Below are 18,399 nucleotides of genomic sequence, written 5' to 3'. Positions count from 1 at the left end.
GCTGAAACCGGAGAATTGCCTGAACCCAGGAGGTGGAGGTTGCAGTGAGCTGAGATTGTGCCACTGCATTCCAGCCTGGGGACAGAGCAAGACTCTGTCTCAGGAAAAAAAAAATCTTTGAATCCATCTATGACCTGGAAACACCCCACTTCAACTCCCAATCCCCCTGCCCTCCACTTCCAATTCTCCCACCTTTCCAGTCCAAACCAATGTACATCTTACATATTGATTTGATGTCTTATGTCTCCCTAAAATGTATAAAACCAAGCTGTAGCCCAGCCACCTTTGGACACATATTCTCAGGATCTCATGGGGCTGTGTCACAGGCCATTGGTCACTTACATTTGGCTCAGAATAAATCTCCTCAAATATTCTACAGAGTTTGACTTTTTTTGTTGACAACTATTTTATCAACAGAGCTAGGAACTTGAAAATTAATAAATAACTCAGTATCTAACATACACAAATACACCACAGTAGGATCCTTGGCTCTTGATCCCCATTGCCAATGGCATTTTCAATAAGAACAGATGAACTAAATTAAGCAAAGAAAGATGGTTCCAGGATAGCCATTCTATTCTCCAAATGAGCAATTAATATACTACTGCTGTCTGAAAAAATATGATATAAACAAATAACAACATAAACACATCCCAGGTTAGTCAGTATACACAGAAAACACATTAGTCTCTGATGATACATCCAGGAATTGAGTATAAAATACTGTGTAGAAATGAGGACACTCTCATGGCAATGAAGAAGAATAATGGTTTTACAAAATACAGCAGTGAGCCCAGCATCCCATTACCCTCCCCTCAGTCCCCTTCCTCTCTGCTTTTTCCTTCCACCTGAGACAGCAATGCACAACTGAGGGAGTCACCCGAGATGACTAAACGGAGGGCATGACTTCTGCAGATGAATCACAGCTGTGTGGCCTACTGCTCCCTCAGAACTCAATCAGAACTCAGGAGAGAGTCGCTCTGAGATGGTAATAGCCTCGTTACTGAGGTTATAAAGGCAGTAATGTGTCTTCTCTGAAAGATAAAACAGTATTATCCACATTTCATTTGGTAAATTAAATCCCTTTGAGCTTATTTCCCATCTTGAAGATGGTGCTATTCTCTGTGAGCAGAATTTTCAAAGTGAGATTATGCTAATAACTCATCCTTGTGTCTCATTGGCTTAGCACACAGGAATGACTAGTGACATGGTATCTGCACAGAGGATGCTCTCCCCTGTCTCCAGAATATGCTGGCATTCAGCCTTCTGCTTGGCTGGAAGTTTTAGTTTGGGGGTCTTTTGATGTTTGTTTAGGGATGGAGGGAATATTATTATTACCTTGACGCTACATACCTTGGAGGTTTTAGAACTTCTGGCTTATCTATCATTTATTGAGCACCTACTACATACCAGACCCTGTGCTTAGTTCATGCACATGCATTATCTCAACAATTGTATCTTGGGATGGATATCATATCTCTCCATTATGCAAACTGATATGTCAAAAAGTTAAGTTTCCTATCCTAGCTAAAAGAAATAGTAATGATTTTAAAATTGGAAGCTAAATATACATCTATTGACTACCTCAGAGCCCCCTCCCCAGGACTGTAGCTTTGCCAATCCACCAGAACCAGGAAGAAGCTGCCACTGTGTCTGTGAACTGTAGCCACACAAACATGTGTGCAATATTCCTACCTACACAAAATGTGAATGTGTCAGCATTTGCCCAACTTCTTAATAAGGTACCTGCCATTCTTTCCAGTCACTGGGAGCCCAAGGACAGCAGGAGCATTTATTTCTTCCTCTGCATGTGAAAATCTACAACTCAACCTCAGTACATAACCCATGGCTAGGAAGGTGGTCAAAAGAAGTAGCTAGAGCCTACCAAAATAAGAAACATGCAAATGGTATGTGAACCATCCAGTGTTACCAGTTCTCTGGTCAACCCAGTGCTGACTTTCCTACTTGGCCTCTTGGGAAAGAGATAATGATCAAAGTAAACAATTTTACCACATGTTAGAAAGTTCTAGGTATGAGATAGTTAAATTCAGGGAGAATACAATCATAAATTAATATACTTTTTTGATTATTTATGAACATATATGGTCTGGTTAATGCAGAGAATTAGAATATGAAAAGAACCATATTGAAGAATATTAGTCCTCAACGTGAAGACAAGCTGATCTCATCACCACCTCTGGTCACCTATATTTCTCTTATTGCAGCTAATCAATATGGCCCACTATAGTGGGAATAATTATGATTACATAACTATGTATCTGAAATTTTATCAGGTTAGAATCTGCTCAGCCTTTCCCCAAATCCATGTCTCCCAATTTTGCGAGGCATGTGGTCCACAAGAAATCACTGCTTTTCCAAGAATTGGTATAGAGACAGTCAAAGGTCACCAAGGGTCACCACGTCATAGGGCAGTTCTCAAACTTTTCCACCAAAATCTCTTGAGGGCAGAGGGAGCCAATACATCACTTGGAGGGTGAGCCCAAATGCCTTCCACAAGTGAATGACTTCTTCAAAGTCTCATGCTTGTGATAATCTTTCATTTTTGCCCATAAGTCCACATATTTCAATATAAAAATAATCTTTTTTATTATTTATGTACTTAGAGTTGAACCTTTAAGAATGCATCCATGAATCTAGTATTTCAAGTGCCACCTTACATTTTGAGGGTAGAAACATGGAATCTAATGTCCTCAGTTCTTAAAAATCAGAGCGAAGGGTAGGAGAGAGAGAAAATGGATGAAAAGAAGCCGTCTGGTCAACTGAATGATAGAGCTAAATTTATTGTAAATTGATAATAAGAACAAACCCTAGCCTGCTCTATTTTAAAGAAGACTGTGCAAATGTGTGTGCATTGTCTCCCAGTTACACGGGCAGTATAAGCACGATTTCACAGCAAGGATCACTTGTAACAGCTACTGAATGGCTCATTTCCCTGTAACCAGGGGGCTGACTCATGGGAATGTTTCTGCACTGACCCAGCCTGGAAATCCCCAGAGAACCTTCCCAGTCTCTCGTTCCCTCCTCAGCAGTGAGGTGGGGAGATAAGCCTCCTCCCGGGGTTCTCAGGCACCATGTCTCAGCTGCCCTTAGCTTGACAGGCCAGTCTTCCCTGTGATTGGAGTCTTCATAGGGAATGGGCCCCAGACTGTAGTAGAAGTGGCTGCCATGGTGAGGTCCTGTTACACACGCTTCAGGCTGTTGCCACCAGGCCTTATCTGGCCATCTGTGCATATCTGTGACGACAGTTGCCATGGCACCAGCCTGTGGGCAGTGAGAGAGGTGCTGGAAGGGAATTCAGAGCCTGAATAACCCTGGGGTGAGTAACAGAAAGCGAGGAGGCAGTGCAGGGAGGGGTAAGGAAGGTGCTAGAAGTTCTATAAGATTATGTCAGAGATAGCACTGTTCCTTAAAGCTCCCTCAGAAAGAGCCACCAGTCTCCTTCCCTCACCAGACCTCCTTGGGCCATCATGGCTGCCTTGGGCTCTCAGCTGGGGCCACATGTTTACCCTTGTCTGGCACAAGGACATTTGCCATGGCCTCTAAGCCTGTCTTCCCCTCTGGCCTCACCACTATACCACCCACCACATCCTCTCCTTTCTGCTTTCAAAACCTGCTCTAGGAATATTCTCTAGAGATCCTGGAATATTCCCTGACGCATTCACCTTTGCTCTCATGTCCATACAAAGATAACATAGATGTATGTATATGTGTGTAAGGTGTTTTAGTTGTGAGCAGCAACCCAGACCTAGAAAGAAAAAAATCAAAACAGAGTAAAACAGTGAATCTAAAAAGAATTAAGTGAAAAACAATCTCTATGATTTTAAAGTAAAGGAGGAGAGCATCTGCACGGGAGTGGAACCTCTGTTCTCTCCAGAATACGGGGGGCCAAGGGGTAGGGAAGGTTGCAATACCTTCTGGTATAAGGACAAAAATCCAAAAAAAGGAAAGAGAGGCAACAGAAAAAGGAACAGAGAAAAAAGGAAAAAGGAGACTAACTCAAGAGCAGGGGAAAGCAAGGTCACTTCACAGTCAGAGAGAAAATATTTTGAGTGATTTTGGAACAAAAATACCTTCAGACTTTGCCCACAACAGAATCTGAAGAGATTGAAAGTGCAAGTTTAGTATAGAAGACACAGTCGGGTTTTGAATGTTCTCCTCTGTGAGCTGGGCAGAGGAACTGGAACTCAGAGCCCAGGATGACGACGATGACTAATATTTATATGGTGCATACTATATGTAGGCACTCTTCTGAGCACATCGCATGTTTTAATCCCCTTAATGCTCACAGCAACTCTCTGAGAAGGCAATATCACTCTCCCCAACTACAGTTGTGAAACCTGGGCCCAGAGAGGGCAAACAGCTTGCCCAAGATCACACAGCTAGTAAGTGGGGCACCCAGGATTTGAACACAGGTGGTCTGACCCTGAACCCAGCCCTATTTACCACTACCCACTAGCGTGTGTTCATAGTTACTCTCAGTAATAGTTTCCCAAAAGCAAAGTTACAAGTTTAAAAAGAGAAAGAAATGGGTGGAGACAAATTTCAAGCAGGTTTTAGAAAAGCAACCTCTAAGTGTAGGAGGGCTGGATAATTAACGGTGCTCCACCACACAGGAGAATGAGCAGGAGTCTCAGAGAAATCCCCGGCTTAGAACCTCTGACTTTCCTTTGTTCTTTAGTTGGTTCTGAGCATTGAGTAGGTGGAGGAAAGGTCTCCTAAGGGTATCATTATCTCATAGCCCCACTGCTGCTTAAAAAGCCTCAGCCTTGAGTTTCTAAGTGTCCTTCAGGCTTTTTAAAAGACTTAAACTGGAGCCAGATGTGATAACATGTGCTTGTAATCCCAGCTATTCAGGAGGCTGAGGCAGGAGGATCGCTTGAGCCCTGGAGTTCTGGGCTGTAGTACACTACGTGGATCGGCTGTCCACACTCAGTTTGGCATCAATATGGTGACCTCCTGGGAGCAAGGGACCACCAGGTTGCCTAAAGATGGGCGAACTGGTCTGGGTCGAAAATGGAGCAGGTCAAAACTTCTATGCTGATCAGTAACAGGATTGTGCCTATGAATAACCACTGCACTCAAGCCTGGGCAACATAGCGAGACTCTGGTCTCCTAGTAAAACAAAACCCTCAAACTGGAGCTGAAGACAAAAAAAAAAAAACAAAAAAAAAACCCCACTCTATTGTAACTACTTAAAGAGTTGTTGACCAGGGATAAAGCACTCAAGTAGAACAATATTAGGAATCATCCAGACACAAAATACACTGGGGTATTCTTCTTGGCCTTTCTGACATCATACCCTCTATGTATATTTTCTTCTTCCCGCTGGCCTTGAGGAGAAATTGCTGGGAGAAAGTTGCCACCAGAATCTCTGGCCAAAGACCTATCTTTTTTCTATTCCACGGTAGTCTAGGGGTATAGCATTTGGCATCCTCAGCTTTTCATCATCTTTGAGGGGCCTTAGAAGCTACTGTGTACTTAGATTACTTATTGTCTACAGCAGTTCTACAGATGTAAGTTCCTTGCTGGAAAAAAAAATTTTTTTCCTTAAACTGAACAAAGCCTGTTGGTGTAAATGAAACCTCAGAAAAAAAAAAAGAAAACACTCTTGTTCATTGTTATAGCTTTGCCTTTCTAGATGCTGCCACATGACCAAGTCGGACAGGTGGGAACCACTAACCATCTACCTAAGAGAGGAGTGATAAGTACTTCAGCCTCAGGTTTCAAACCTTGGATTTCAGAGTGTCTGTAAATGGAGAGAGGCATTGATTCTGATAAGTGCCTCTGATAAACCCACTTGGGAAGAAATAAAATCTTGTTACATGACTGGTTTTCCTTTTTACTTTTGCTTTTTCCCTTCCTTTTGGTAGCACTGATTCCGGGGCGAATGTGCTGTTTTCACTGGGTGTTTATGAAGAAATATTCTGTATTGTAAACTCAATTCAGTGAGGAGCAGTTCTCAACTGTGATGTCAGGACTCACTGATGAGTCTCAATAAGTCATAGGGAGTATCACAAATAAGTTGTTCCTCATCATAGAATACCAAGGTGTCAGAATGAGCTCCATTACAAAAGACAAACTAGAGCTGACTCAATATTCTTGCCATTTCAAAGTAATTCATAAACTCATGTATTCCAGTGTGTTTTCTTGAATGACAGAAAAAGAGACAGAATTACAGCCAGTGAGTGGAATGACATACCTTCAAAATACAACCACGGGCCACCTCACAACTATCAGGATGACTACAATAACAAGCAAAAAATACGAAAGACAACAAAACAGAAAATAAACTGAGAATATGGAGAAATTAGAAATGCCTGTGCACTGCTGGTGGGAATGTTAAATGCTGCAGCCACTCTGAAAAGCAATATGGTGGCTCCTCAAAAAATTGAAAATAGAATCACCATATGATGTAACAATTCCATTTCTGGGTATATACCCAAAAGAATTGAAAGCAAGGTCTTGAAGAAATGTTTGAACACCCACATTTATAGCAGTATTATTCACAATAGCCAAATGGTGGAAGTAACCCAAATGTCCACTATTGGATGAATGAATAAACAAAATGTGGTGCATATGTACAACAGAATATTATTCAGCCTTAAAAAAGGAGGACATTCTGACACAACAATATGGATGAACCTTGAGGACATGATGTTAAGTAAGATAAGCCAGTCATAAAAGGAAAAATACTGTATGAGAGTTACAGACAGAAAGGAGAGGGGTGGTTGATAATGCCATGTTGTTGTTTAATGGGTACAGAGTTTCTGTTTTGCAAGATGAAAATGGTTCCGGAAACTGGCTACAAAACAATATGAATGTACTTGACACTACTGCACTGTATACCTCAAACATGGCTAATACGATCAATTTAATGCTATGTACATTTTACCACAATTTTAAATGTTTGTAATTTTTCAAAAAATAGAACTACAACCATGGGCCCATGGAGTGTTTTGCATGTGAAGCATCACCCAGCACACATGCACAGTGGAGAAACTACTTTAGACAATGGAGTATCGGGAAGTTGTGGAGTATTGCTAAGACCATCTTTTGTTACGCTCCTTTTTCTTCATCTCCTTCCTCATAGTCTATGAAAATGTATCACCAAAGCCCATTATTTGCAGAATCTTGCTGACTTGCCCTTTCTTTTCTGCCAATGCAATCTCCATCCTCTCATAAAATCTACATTCTAACTCATCTCCTTGATTCTAGTTTTCCCTTCCCCTCCAATTCTTTCCTATGCCACTCCCATTGAAGTGTTTCTAAAAGAGCCCTTATCCCATATCTTTAGCTTGTCCAATAAGATATAATAATTCCTCTTTAATTACTGCATCGGGTCTAACCTCAGTACCCTTTAAGAGCGGACTGTTTTCTGTTGCTTTCTTTCATGAACTTTCATCCTAGCTGGAACAGATTCTTCATCAGTCTCACCTCTGTGCCTCATGCTAAATCTCCGCACCTTGAAATACAGAAGATCCCTGATTTCATGTATTTGAAAGCCACCTGTAAGGCCTATGGCCTGTCCTTATCTGTCATGAATCTAAGCCCTGCACCCTGGAGTGGAAGCATGAGTCACTCAGCTAGGAGGGAACCTGCCATCCTCGGCATCTCAACATTGCCTTGTGGTTCTCTGCTTGTCAGTTCAGAGGCAAAAACTCTCTTTGTGTTTGTGTTGTGGAAGAAATTATCACGATATTGGTGTAATTAGAAGCTCACAAATGTCAGGGACCTATCAGACTTTCTTTTCCTTTTCCACAATTTAAGCTTTTCCTCCTTCTAGAAGCCTTTCCCAGGGATTCTGACACTTGGTGTTCTCTCTCCTTTCTATTTTCCAGTGGCAAGAAAGGAACCTCTGACCTGCAAACAGGTAGCATAAGCTTCTATATGATATCTATCTGATATAGTTTCTAAATTAATTTATTTGAATAAACTTTACTACTTCAACCACAGTGTAGACTTTTTTGAAGATTAGAAACCAGGTCCTCTACATCTTTTGCCTTCACATCACCAAGCACAAAGCTGGACACATTGCGGGTGCTCAATAAATATCATAAATTGTTGATCTAGAAACAGTACACTAAGGTCTCAAAAGAGTACATGACAGCCATGGAGAAAAAATGCTGTATATTGATCATCCTAGAAAGACACGTGTCTCCAAGGAGACATGGCCCCTTTCAAACAGCCACCTCAGTTCTCTTTCACTTCCCTATCCTTTCGCCAGGTTTCTCCTTTCAACCTTGAGAGATGACTGACATGGGCTTAGGATATTCAATCATTCTGGAATTCTGTATCAGCACTGAATCATGAGTGGGGAAATTCTAAGAAATTTACTTCTTTTTCTTTTCATATTTTCCTCATTCCAAAGTGGAACTAAATCGAGGTTCCCTAGCAACCCAGGGCTCTGTGAAGATTCATTATTCTATCAAATCCCACCACCTTACAAACACAAAATGTTACATAGTTGCCCAGTTACCCCGGCTTCTGAGATGAAGAATATTATTGAAGTCAAATCTGGTAGCTATCACACTCCATGGAACTTGGGGCAACATTTAGGTACCTCTACCCAGGAAAAAATCTCTGAGAAATAGGTGGCAGTTTCTCTAGCAGCATAAGAAGAACCTTGATAAGCATCATCCTTAAGTCCTGACAGCAGTGGATGACTAGTCAGGAACCTGTCCAGGTAAGCGCACACCCTAGCAGGGCTCTGCTTAATGGCTCCAATGGCTTGGAGGCCTTACTGAACACTAGGGATTGATTTCTGTTGAAAAGAGAAAGGAAAATGAGAATCAAAATCAGGGCTCCTTCCAACCCTGGCTCAATAGCCCTTTGTTTTGCATATTCTCTCTGCAAGATGGTGAAATGTAGAGATATAATTAGAATATCAAGGCTAATGAAACTAATCATTTCAAATTAAGCCCATATACAACTGTGGCACCACAAAACTGCCTTCTCATCTCTGCTCTCTTGGGGGAACATCCCAGATGCACAGGAAAAATTAGCTGTCTTTTCTGGAAATTAAAATGGTAAAATGCCTGATACACAGAACATACTTCATAAATCTTAAGTGAGCCAAACAAGGCTTTTATCCCCTGACAGCAATCTTTCATGAGCTGGAAAACTGTCCCCAGTGTGAGGCAGTGAAGTCTGGCTAGCACCCTGCACACAGGAATATCAAGGCCCCTTTTCCCTTTCATGCTTTGCCTCCTCAACCATACTCTCCCCTTTGTAATATCTGTGTCACTAAGGAAACCATGGTAACATCAGTGCCTCTGTTGAGCACAGTGGCCACTCAGAAGAGGGAGAGTGGGTTCAGCCTATCATGTGAGATCCGAGTATGACTGGGGAAATATCCTGAAATAGTCCATGATTTGAAGAAATGGATAGATGGCTAGAATAATATGCTAGATGGTAGTCAAGTTACTAACTGCAGAATTGATTTGATAAAATTCTCATCGTGTCTCCTAACTTAGGAGAAATATTGGGTCTGATGAATGGGTAAAATTCCCAGGTGAAAAGAATTTGGTCTGTAAGATTTGGCAGCACCCTGAGGTTTGCCATATCTGATGGCCTGGCTTTAGTGGCAGCACCTAGTGAAGGCCCAGGTGTCCTTCTGACAACCTTTACCGCCTACCATTTTGTCCTTACTTATGTTGAATCACTACGCACAGGCTGTTGAATTCAGCTGTCTGTGGAAAAATTATACCAACCACATGGTTAGACAGAAGGAATACAATATATTGCTTAATTTGTATCCGAAAGCTAAGCAACATGGAAAAAAACCAAGCCTGCTCAGTCACTTCCATGAGGACAAATGAAGACACTTCAAGGTAACCTTAGACCAAACACATATTAATCTATAATCAGATGCCATTCAAAATAATAAGAGACATTGACTTGAATCTTGGAGCTGATGCAACTGAGTGTGTCACCTCAGTATTCAACAAGTAGGGGGTTGTTTACGGGGAGGGCTTGGGCTTGCCAATCAGAAGTCTTGGCTGATTCTAGCACTTCCTTGTTCTCTTTCTGCATGTCAGTTACTTGGTTTGTAAAAGTGTACTCCTTCTCAGCAGCTATCAGTTCCCTCTTGATAGGGTTATTTCTTTTACTTCTTTGTATTCCTTCCACTATACAAAATATAAACCCTTGTTTATAGTTGGCTCCTCGGTAAATATTTTCTGAAAAAACAAATGGATGAAAGAAGGATGATTTATGATATGTCCATGGTTGCTGAAAGAACGGGGAAAAATGTAAAATCACCTTGAAAAGTTAATAGATAATAAATACAAGAAGTTTTATTTATAAAAAGTCAATAGATAATAAAATAAGTTTTATTCATGATAAGTAGATGCTGCTACTTTATCAATGTCCCAGAGAAATAAATGTGTCCAGAGAACATTCATTTGACCAATTCAATCAACCAACCAGAAATTCAGTTGAAGCATCAGTTTGACAGGTATTGACTGCAGTGGCTGGGTAGTATAGTAGATCTCATTGGCCCTTTTGTGGTCCACATTCCTCTTGGAAACCAGAAGGAAAGGAAAAGGGAGGCAGGGCTTTAGCTATGCCATGATGTGGTTCAGAGAATATTGGATGAGAGCTAGTAGACCTGGTTTCTCCTCAGTCTTGGCGGGGGGCTTCCTGGCCATTGCTATGTGACCTACCTCTCAGGACAGTACACTGAGAAGAGACAGAGCAAAGAACTAGTCTGAAAGAGAGTGGACTATTGTCTGCTGGTCCCAGATCCATGCCATCCTTCCATGCCTTCCTCTGTACTGCAGTCCACTTGCTAGAGGAAGGCTAGAATATAGGAGGAAGAAGGCTTTTTTGTCTGCTACTGGTAGAGCCACCAATAACAGTAGTACCAAGATCAGCAACTATGGGCTCTGGCAGCTCCATGGGTGACACTGAGCTTTAGCGGTGTCAGTCCTGGTTTCACCAGTATCAAAATGTAGTGTCTGGGGTTCCTAGTCAGAACAGCACAGATGCTACCGTGGCAATGGTAACAGCAGCAGCATGTTTAGAAACTCAGCAGACAATGTGGGCTTGCAGGTTTCAACCCAGGTTGAAAAACCCCAGCTTCCTGATCTCTGGGGCACATGTTCCTCTCTGTGTGCTTCCCCAGCCCATCTAACACCTTTGTAACATTCTTTCTCCATTAATTCCTTCTGTTTGAAACATCCAGAGTAGTTTCTGTTTTTCTGTCTAGATAATGATTGATACATCTCCCATGCCCCACCTCTCACCCAGGACAGGATCAAAGTGTTGGGGGAGCCACAACCTGCTTCACCTAGAAAGTAAGAAAAAAAAGAGAACTGAACAGTACCACACCTTACAAATTTCAACCCCATTTTGAAAATTAAGGGTGGCTTATCAAATTTCCTAAGTCAGCCAACTCCTGGTGACAAGTATTCATGGTGGTGCTGTGATGCGCCACTGAGATCCCCCATGAAGATTGAAAGATTTATCCCGCAGAAGCTGGAATTGCTCCCAAAAGACCAACCCCAACTGTCAATCCTCTTCGGGATTTGTCTAGGCTTATGAAAACTAGGCAGAGGCAGCCCCCACCCAGTGACCGATCAGCAAGGAGTTATAAAGGCCCAAGCTCATATTCCAACAACGAAGCACCATACCAGCTCCAGCGCTTCCCATGAAGTCAGCTAAGACCTTTGCTGGGACTACATCACAGCTCAAATTATCCCTCGTCCCAATCTGCCCCCTTCCCTTCTCTTCCATGGGAGTTTATCCCAAGAGCACTCCCTAATAAGCCCTACATACTCATCTCTGCCTCAGAACCTGCTGCCAAAGAGACATATATATGTGCTGGAGCTGCCACCACAAAGTGCCACTGATGAAGTGGCCTAAGCAACACAGAGCTATTGGCTTACAGTTCTGCAGGCTGGAAATCCAAGATCAAGGTGTCCACAGCATTGGTTCCTTCTGAGGGCCGTGAAGGAAGGACTTGCTCCAGGCCTCTCCCCTTGGCTTGTAGAGAACTGTCTTTATGTTCACATGGCAGTCTCCATGTGTATAGATCTGTCTCCAAATTTCCCCCCCACCTTTTTTTTTTTTTTTTTTGAGACAGAGTCTTGCTCTGTCACCCAGGCTGGAGGGCAGTGGTGCAATCTCAGCTCACTGCAACATCCACCTTTTGGGTTCAAGCTGTTCTCCTGCCTCAGTCTCCCGAGTAGGTGGGACTACAGGCATGCGCCACCACACCCAGCTAATTTTTGTAGTTTTAGTAAAGATGGAGTTTCACCATGTTGGCCAGGATGGTCTCGATCTCAACCTCGTGATCTGCCCCCTTGCCCTCCCAAAGTGCTGGGATTACAGGCATGAGCCACCGTGCCCAGCCCAAATTTCCCCTTTTGGTAAGGACGTCAGTCATATTGGATTAGGCCCCACCCTAATGACCTCATTTTAACTTGATTGCCTCTATAATACCTTATCTCCAAACAAGGGCACGCTGAGGTCCTGGGGGTTAGGACTTCATCACATGAATTTGGGAGGGTTGGGGGGACAAATTCAGCCCATAACAGAACCCAACCTGCAAACATATCAATTGTCTTTTCAACTAGGAGGACATTGACATGGATCTGCCAGCTTTCTAAGCCTTTCCCCAGATTCAAGTCCAGTCACATCAAGTTGCCTTGTTAAAGGGTCTGCCCACTCAAAAGGAGAAAGTGCAAAAGATGCTCAGCAAGGTTAGTTATGGGTTCCCCCACATAGGCTGGCAATATTTTAATCAGGAATGACAGAGTCTGGTTCTCAGGCTAGAGGGAAACCTGAAATGGGGCATCTACTGGGAAATATGCATTTACAAGGAAGCTATTTATTACACATAGCTGGGTGATGAGAAACGTGGCTGATCATTCACCTCTGGAAGGGTGTCTGGGAGTCTAAGATAATTAGGCTCTTAAGTCCTTTGTTCCCAAAATTAATCACAGTATGACAATGAATAAAGGTGGGAGGAGGAAAGTACAGGCAAATAGATAAAATTTTTTTTTTTAACTAGAAAAGGAGCAATTTTCTTTCCTTCTTTCTCTTTCTTTCTTTCCTTCTTTCTTTTTTTTTTAATTTTGAGACAGAATCTCACTCTGTCACCCAGGCTGGAGTGCAGTGGCATGATCTTGGCTCACTGCAACCTTCGCCTCCCAGGTTCAAGAGATTCTCCTGCCTCAGCCTCCCAAGTAGCTGCGATTACAGGCACGTGCCACCACACTCAGCTAATTTTTGTATTTTCAGTACAGACGGGGGTTTCACCAAGTTGGCCAGGCTGGTCTCAAACTCCTGGCCTCAAGTAATCCTCTGGCCTTGGCCTCCAAAGTGCTGGGATTACAGGTGTAAAACCATCATGCCCAGCCCTATTTTTTCAATTTACTGATAGAGTTATCATGGTATTCCTATGTTTTTCTCCGCGTACACATTGCCTTGGTTTCAAGCTGAAAATGCGAAAATGCTTTGCGGTAGAAAGCATTGTCACAGTAAAACGCCTTAAGAGTCAGCATTTTGTTAGTGGGGGCAGGGCAGCAGGAAATGTGGGCTATAGAGAAATTTATGCATGAATGCTTAAAAGCAACCTAAAGCCACCCTGCACTTTGGAACTCAAGTTGGTGTTACAGTCTGTATCTGGAGCCATCAAAACCATGTTGGGATGGGGCATTTGAAGGAGTACAAACAGGCAGGGTTACAATCTGGCCCTGGGCCCTAAATCCAGAGAACACTGGCCTCAAAAACATCAGAAAGCAATGGAGGTCTGAGAATCGAGTGCAAATGTTCTCATGTGCCAGGAAAACCTAAGACGGCTATTTTCACAGCATATTGGGGCTTGGCCAGGTTCCAGAAACCATCAGCAAAGTAGCCTGCCTTGATACTTCAAAGGAAGAAGTCGCACTGATAAATCCTGCCCACACTTTCCACCGCACACACTTCATCTTGAGGTATATAATACCACAACAATGAGTCACTGGGCTGGAGCCTGAGGCCTGTCCACAGGACAGAAAGAAAGAAAAAAGTCTCTCACATCTGTTGTCTAGGGCAATTCCCCTCACTCTTCAAAACTGCATAAAAACAGAATAGTAAAAACTGTCACAGGAAAAATGAGTTATGGCCTGGTTTACCTGTACAGTGTCCCTCAGTAGAACTATAACGAAGTTGGCCCACCATTTTTCTTTACCACATTTTATCACATTTTGATAAAACTCATCAGACAGGGAGGAACCAATCTACTTTATTCCTTAGATTAAGCTCAGATATCTCAGGAGGACTTTAAACCATGAGACAAGCTGAGAGCTTTTCTTTAACATACTTACACACTCATACCTTTCTCAGGAGATCTGAAACTTGGAAAGCCTCTGTCTTCTGAATTGTACTTGGTATAAATGAAAATTCAGCAAATATTCACAAGAATATCCAAGGTAAAGAATATCAAGCCTAGGTGTCATGGACGAGAAGAAAGCAACAAGGGGATGCTAAGGTCAAGAGTAGGGCCTTTGCTTCTTCGTGGGGGTTGGGCAGGGAGAAATCACAAAAATTCCTTTGCTATAAATCCTGCACGTTCTGGACTGCTCATGGGCTGACTGGCAATTTGATCAGGCAATAGACTTTTCCCATCTGGTCATTTAGCAAGGGTCTATGGAAAGATGGTGGAAATCATCTACATCTTTGCTAGGTGAGACAAGAAAGTCAACGAATGCAGCAACTACATAGCATGCTGGAGGCTAAAGTCGTAAGAGACGCTTTTGTTTAGATGTGTGCATGTGGCCATGTTTGCTTTGGGGCAGTTTTTTGGACACACAGACACGTCTCCACCCACTCGTTTACCCCTATCCCATTCCCACCCTTACCTGCACCCCCACCTCACTTTCTTCTTAAGACTATAGTTATGCATAACTGCTAAGAGTAAACACTTTCCAGATGACCTACACAAAAATCCTTTTCCAAAGACTCTTCTTGGTTTCAGGTGAGTTCTCATTTTCCTTTCACTCAAGTTTTTGTTTGTCTCCCCCAGGGTACCAAACGCAGTCAGATGACACTTCCTGACAGCATCCAAGAGCAAGCCTCACCACTACATCTGTCAATGAAAAAGAAAACGAGGAGCTGCCAATTTGTCTATTTACAGGTGCCAATAAAATCCTGCACAGAACTTTAGTCAACAAGACTGTTTCAGAAGGGGTGGCCAACAGTGTGGCCTTTCACTGGCAAGGGCCACCTTTGTCATCACTTAAGAAGTAAAACCTGCCAAGTTTTCTGTGGGTCTCTCAATAAATCTCACTGAGTAATTTCATACACATCAGCCACCTTAACTTGAGGAAAGCCAACTTGCTGAGCATTATGTGGATTTACCAAGATAAGGAGCCCAGAGTCTATGGCAAGAAGTTCTTGAGGCCCCTCAGGGAGTGTCAAACAGTCCAAACCACAGGCAGGGGAGGAAGAAAATTACACCTCTCCTTCAACACCTCCAGAGCCCAGGATCCCGCCACCTGTCAGAGCAGAGGGGCAGTGGGTGTTGGCATGGCCCACAAGATGCCTCCAAGGAGAGAGGCACTGAGATAGGGGTTGCACTGGGGTTTCTAAATCCTGGGAGCTGAGAGTCAGATCCAGGATACACACTGGGGTTCCCATTGCCTAGGCCTAAAACATGGCAGTTGTGGTTAGCTCTGGTGAAGCAAAAAGACCACCAAATTGAATTCAGATAATTAGTTCTAATTATGCTAACTCTACCACTTTCTGCTTTTTAGAACTTGAGCAAATTGCTTGATTTTTTCTGAGCTTCATTCTTTATACAGTTCTTATGATGACTAAATAAAAAGGTATTCAATATTAATAGGTAGTTTATTAAGCATTTCCTGTAAGCCAACGACAGTGCTAAGAACACAAATATCCTAGTGTTCAGATAGGAATCGCAAGGGGTAGAGACAGTAACTTGCCCAGAGACACACAGTTAAAACATGGCAGATATCTTATACATATTTTGGTTATTTTGTTTCTCATTTTAGAACCACAAGAACACCTCAGCTACCACTATAACATATGAATTTTTTTAATCCAGTGCCAATTTTATTTTTTGGTTGTTTGTTGGCAGAACACAAAACTTATAAAAAACTTCCCCCAGGATAGCCACTGTTGTGTGATAAAGTTGGGAGATTGATTAAAATGGCAGTGACATTGTGATATTATTTTTGTTTTGTGTTGTTAGTGGCCAGATCCTTCACAACCACCTGGAAACTAGTGTGGCTTCTGGTTCTAGCCATTTGGTAACAGCTCTGAGGCTGAATTAATTGGACGTGAGAATGTGACAGTGAAAGATGGCTTGGGAACACCCAGGGTCTGAAATAAAGCTTAGAAAATACACCATGCCTTTATAGAAAAAGCAGATTTCTGTTTTTTATAAGGGAAAGACTGGCAGGAATTCCAGGCCAGCTGCCCCCAAGAAAGAGGTAACTATTTAAGCCAATAAGGTTTCCATCTACACAAGTGCTCAAGTGGAAACCAGCCAACCAGAGTTAGCAGTTCTGTGGCAGAGAATCTCTGAAATCGCTGCTGTGTTCTCAAATCACAGAACAGAGGCCTCCTAAGCTTCCCGAGCCACTCAGCCTCACAGAGCCTCATTTCTGCTTCTCTAAGATGTAGGGATTAGACCATGCAAAATGGTCTAACCAAACAGTAGATATCTTGAGGTTTCTTTCTGTTCCAAAATTCTGAGATTCTTAATTATGTCGAGGAAGCCACTTCGAAGCTGCTTTAGATAAAATAACCAGAATCCAAAATAAAGTTCGGCTTCAGCCAAGCATAATATTCCTGACACTTTACACCAAGCTTGTCCAACGCGTGGCCTGCGGGCCACATGCAGCCCAGTACAGCTTTGAATTTGGCCCATACACTTCCTTAAAACATTATGAGATTTTTTTTTTTTTTTTAGCTCATCAACTATCGTTAGTGTTAGTGCATTTTATGTGTGGCCCAAGACAATTCTTCTTCCAGTGTGGCCCAGGGAAGCCAAAACATTGGACACACCTGCGCTACAGTGTGTATTTTCTTTCACAGTGTCTTAAAAGGAACACATTTCAAAATCCCTACATTTTTCTTCTTTTTCTTCTCCCTCTCCTCCTCCTTCACCTTGTTTGCCATCATTATTGTTGTGATTGTACTTAGGGTATTTGTTTAATGTGTTTGTTTTTACAGAAAGTGCCTTTAGCAAGCCACTGCTCCTACTGACCTAGTAGTGGAAAGTAAACTGAGTGTCACAGAACTCCAAGCATCCTCACATGTGCACTGAACAAGAAAACTGTGGGAGTGCCTGCCCAGCAACAGACCCCTATCCCACGCCACCCCAACGGGTGCCCACAACAGCCCCAAGGGAAGGGGTTCTTGGCGCATAAATTGCTAGGTTCAGATCAGGTGACTCTTCTTCCTCATTCACAGGTGATTGGTCTGAAGCCTGTACTAGTCAGGGTTCTCCAGAAGGACAGAATTAAAGGAATATATGTGTGTGTGTGTGTGTGTGTGTGTGTCTATATATATATATATATATATATGTTAAGTATTAAGTATTAACCCATATGATCACAAGGTCCCACAACAGGCCATCTGCAGGCCGAGGAGCAAGGAGAGCCATTCCGAGTTCCAAAACTGAAGAACTTGGAGTGTGATGCTTGAGGGCAGAAAGCATCCAGCATGGGAGAAAGATGTAGGCTGGGAGGCTAGGCCAGTCTCTCTTTTCACATTTTCCTGCCTGCTTATATTCTAGCTGTGCTGGCAGCTGATTAGATACCAGATTAAGGGTGGGTCTGCCTTTCCCAGCCCACTGACTCCAGTGTTAATCTCCTTTGGCAACACTCTCACAGACACACCCAGGATCAATACTTTGTATCCTTCAATCCAATCAAGTTGACACTCAGTATTAACCATCACAATCTAGGTGTAGAAGTCTGACCTCAGAGCAGCTCCTCTCTGAGTCAGCCTGACACAAAAGCTGAGCCCAACGAAGACAAGGGGGATCAATGGAAGCACTCAGAGTCCCTCTCTAGAAGAGTCTAAATGAGAATCATAGAGATATTCACGAGTGGAAAGGTAGGAATGAAACAGAAGCCCAGAGGCCTTCAGCAGAAACCTAGAGCAGCAGAAGCCACAGGCAAGAGGAAGCCTGGGCAGGCAAAAGCTAGGGGAAAGCCTGCAGTCCTAGACAGCTGAAACTGAGTGACATGCAGAAGAACAATGAGATACTCAGCTGTGCAGTGGCACAAATAGTAGAAAATTAGAAAACTCCTGCTGCTGTAGGACCACAAGGCAATCCAGTTCCCAGAGCTGCTTCTGATTCTGTGTAACCTCCTAGTTCCTGATGGACATACCATTGTCTATGAGTTTTGGCTCTTTGCA

At 42.8% G+C, this 18,399-nt stretch overlaps 1 long non-coding RNA gene across 2 annotated transcripts; it reads left to right on the top strand.

The window, feature by feature from the left end:
• The first annotated feature begins 8,439 nt into the window (after positions 1-8,439).
• LOC129468319 (uncharacterized) lies at positions 8,440-15,277 on the top strand. Of its 2 annotated transcripts, none has more exons than XR_008652603.2 (4): positions 8,440-8,704; positions 11,231-11,318; positions 12,600-12,725; positions 15,032-15,277. It is a non-coding gene; the product is annotated as an uncharacterized lncRNA (long non-coding RNA). The 2 variants fall into 2 exon arrangements; XR_008652602.2 differs by lacking the exon at positions 8,440-8,704 and adding an exon at positions 9,452-9,851.
• Positions 15,278-18,399: the final 3,122 nt, after the last annotated feature.

The sequence above is a fragment of the Symphalangus syndactylus genome, chromosome 18, assembly GCF_028878055.3.
Source record: "Symphalangus syndactylus isolate Jambi chromosome 18, NHGRI_mSymSyn1-v2.1_pri, whole genome shotgun sequence".
NCBI classification, from domain to species: domain Eukaryota; kingdom Metazoa; phylum Chordata; class Mammalia; order Primates; family Hylobatidae; genus Symphalangus; species Symphalangus syndactylus.
The sequence above is the reverse complement of the archived record's forward strand: the minus strand, read 5'-3'. Positions and strand labels throughout refer to the sequence as shown.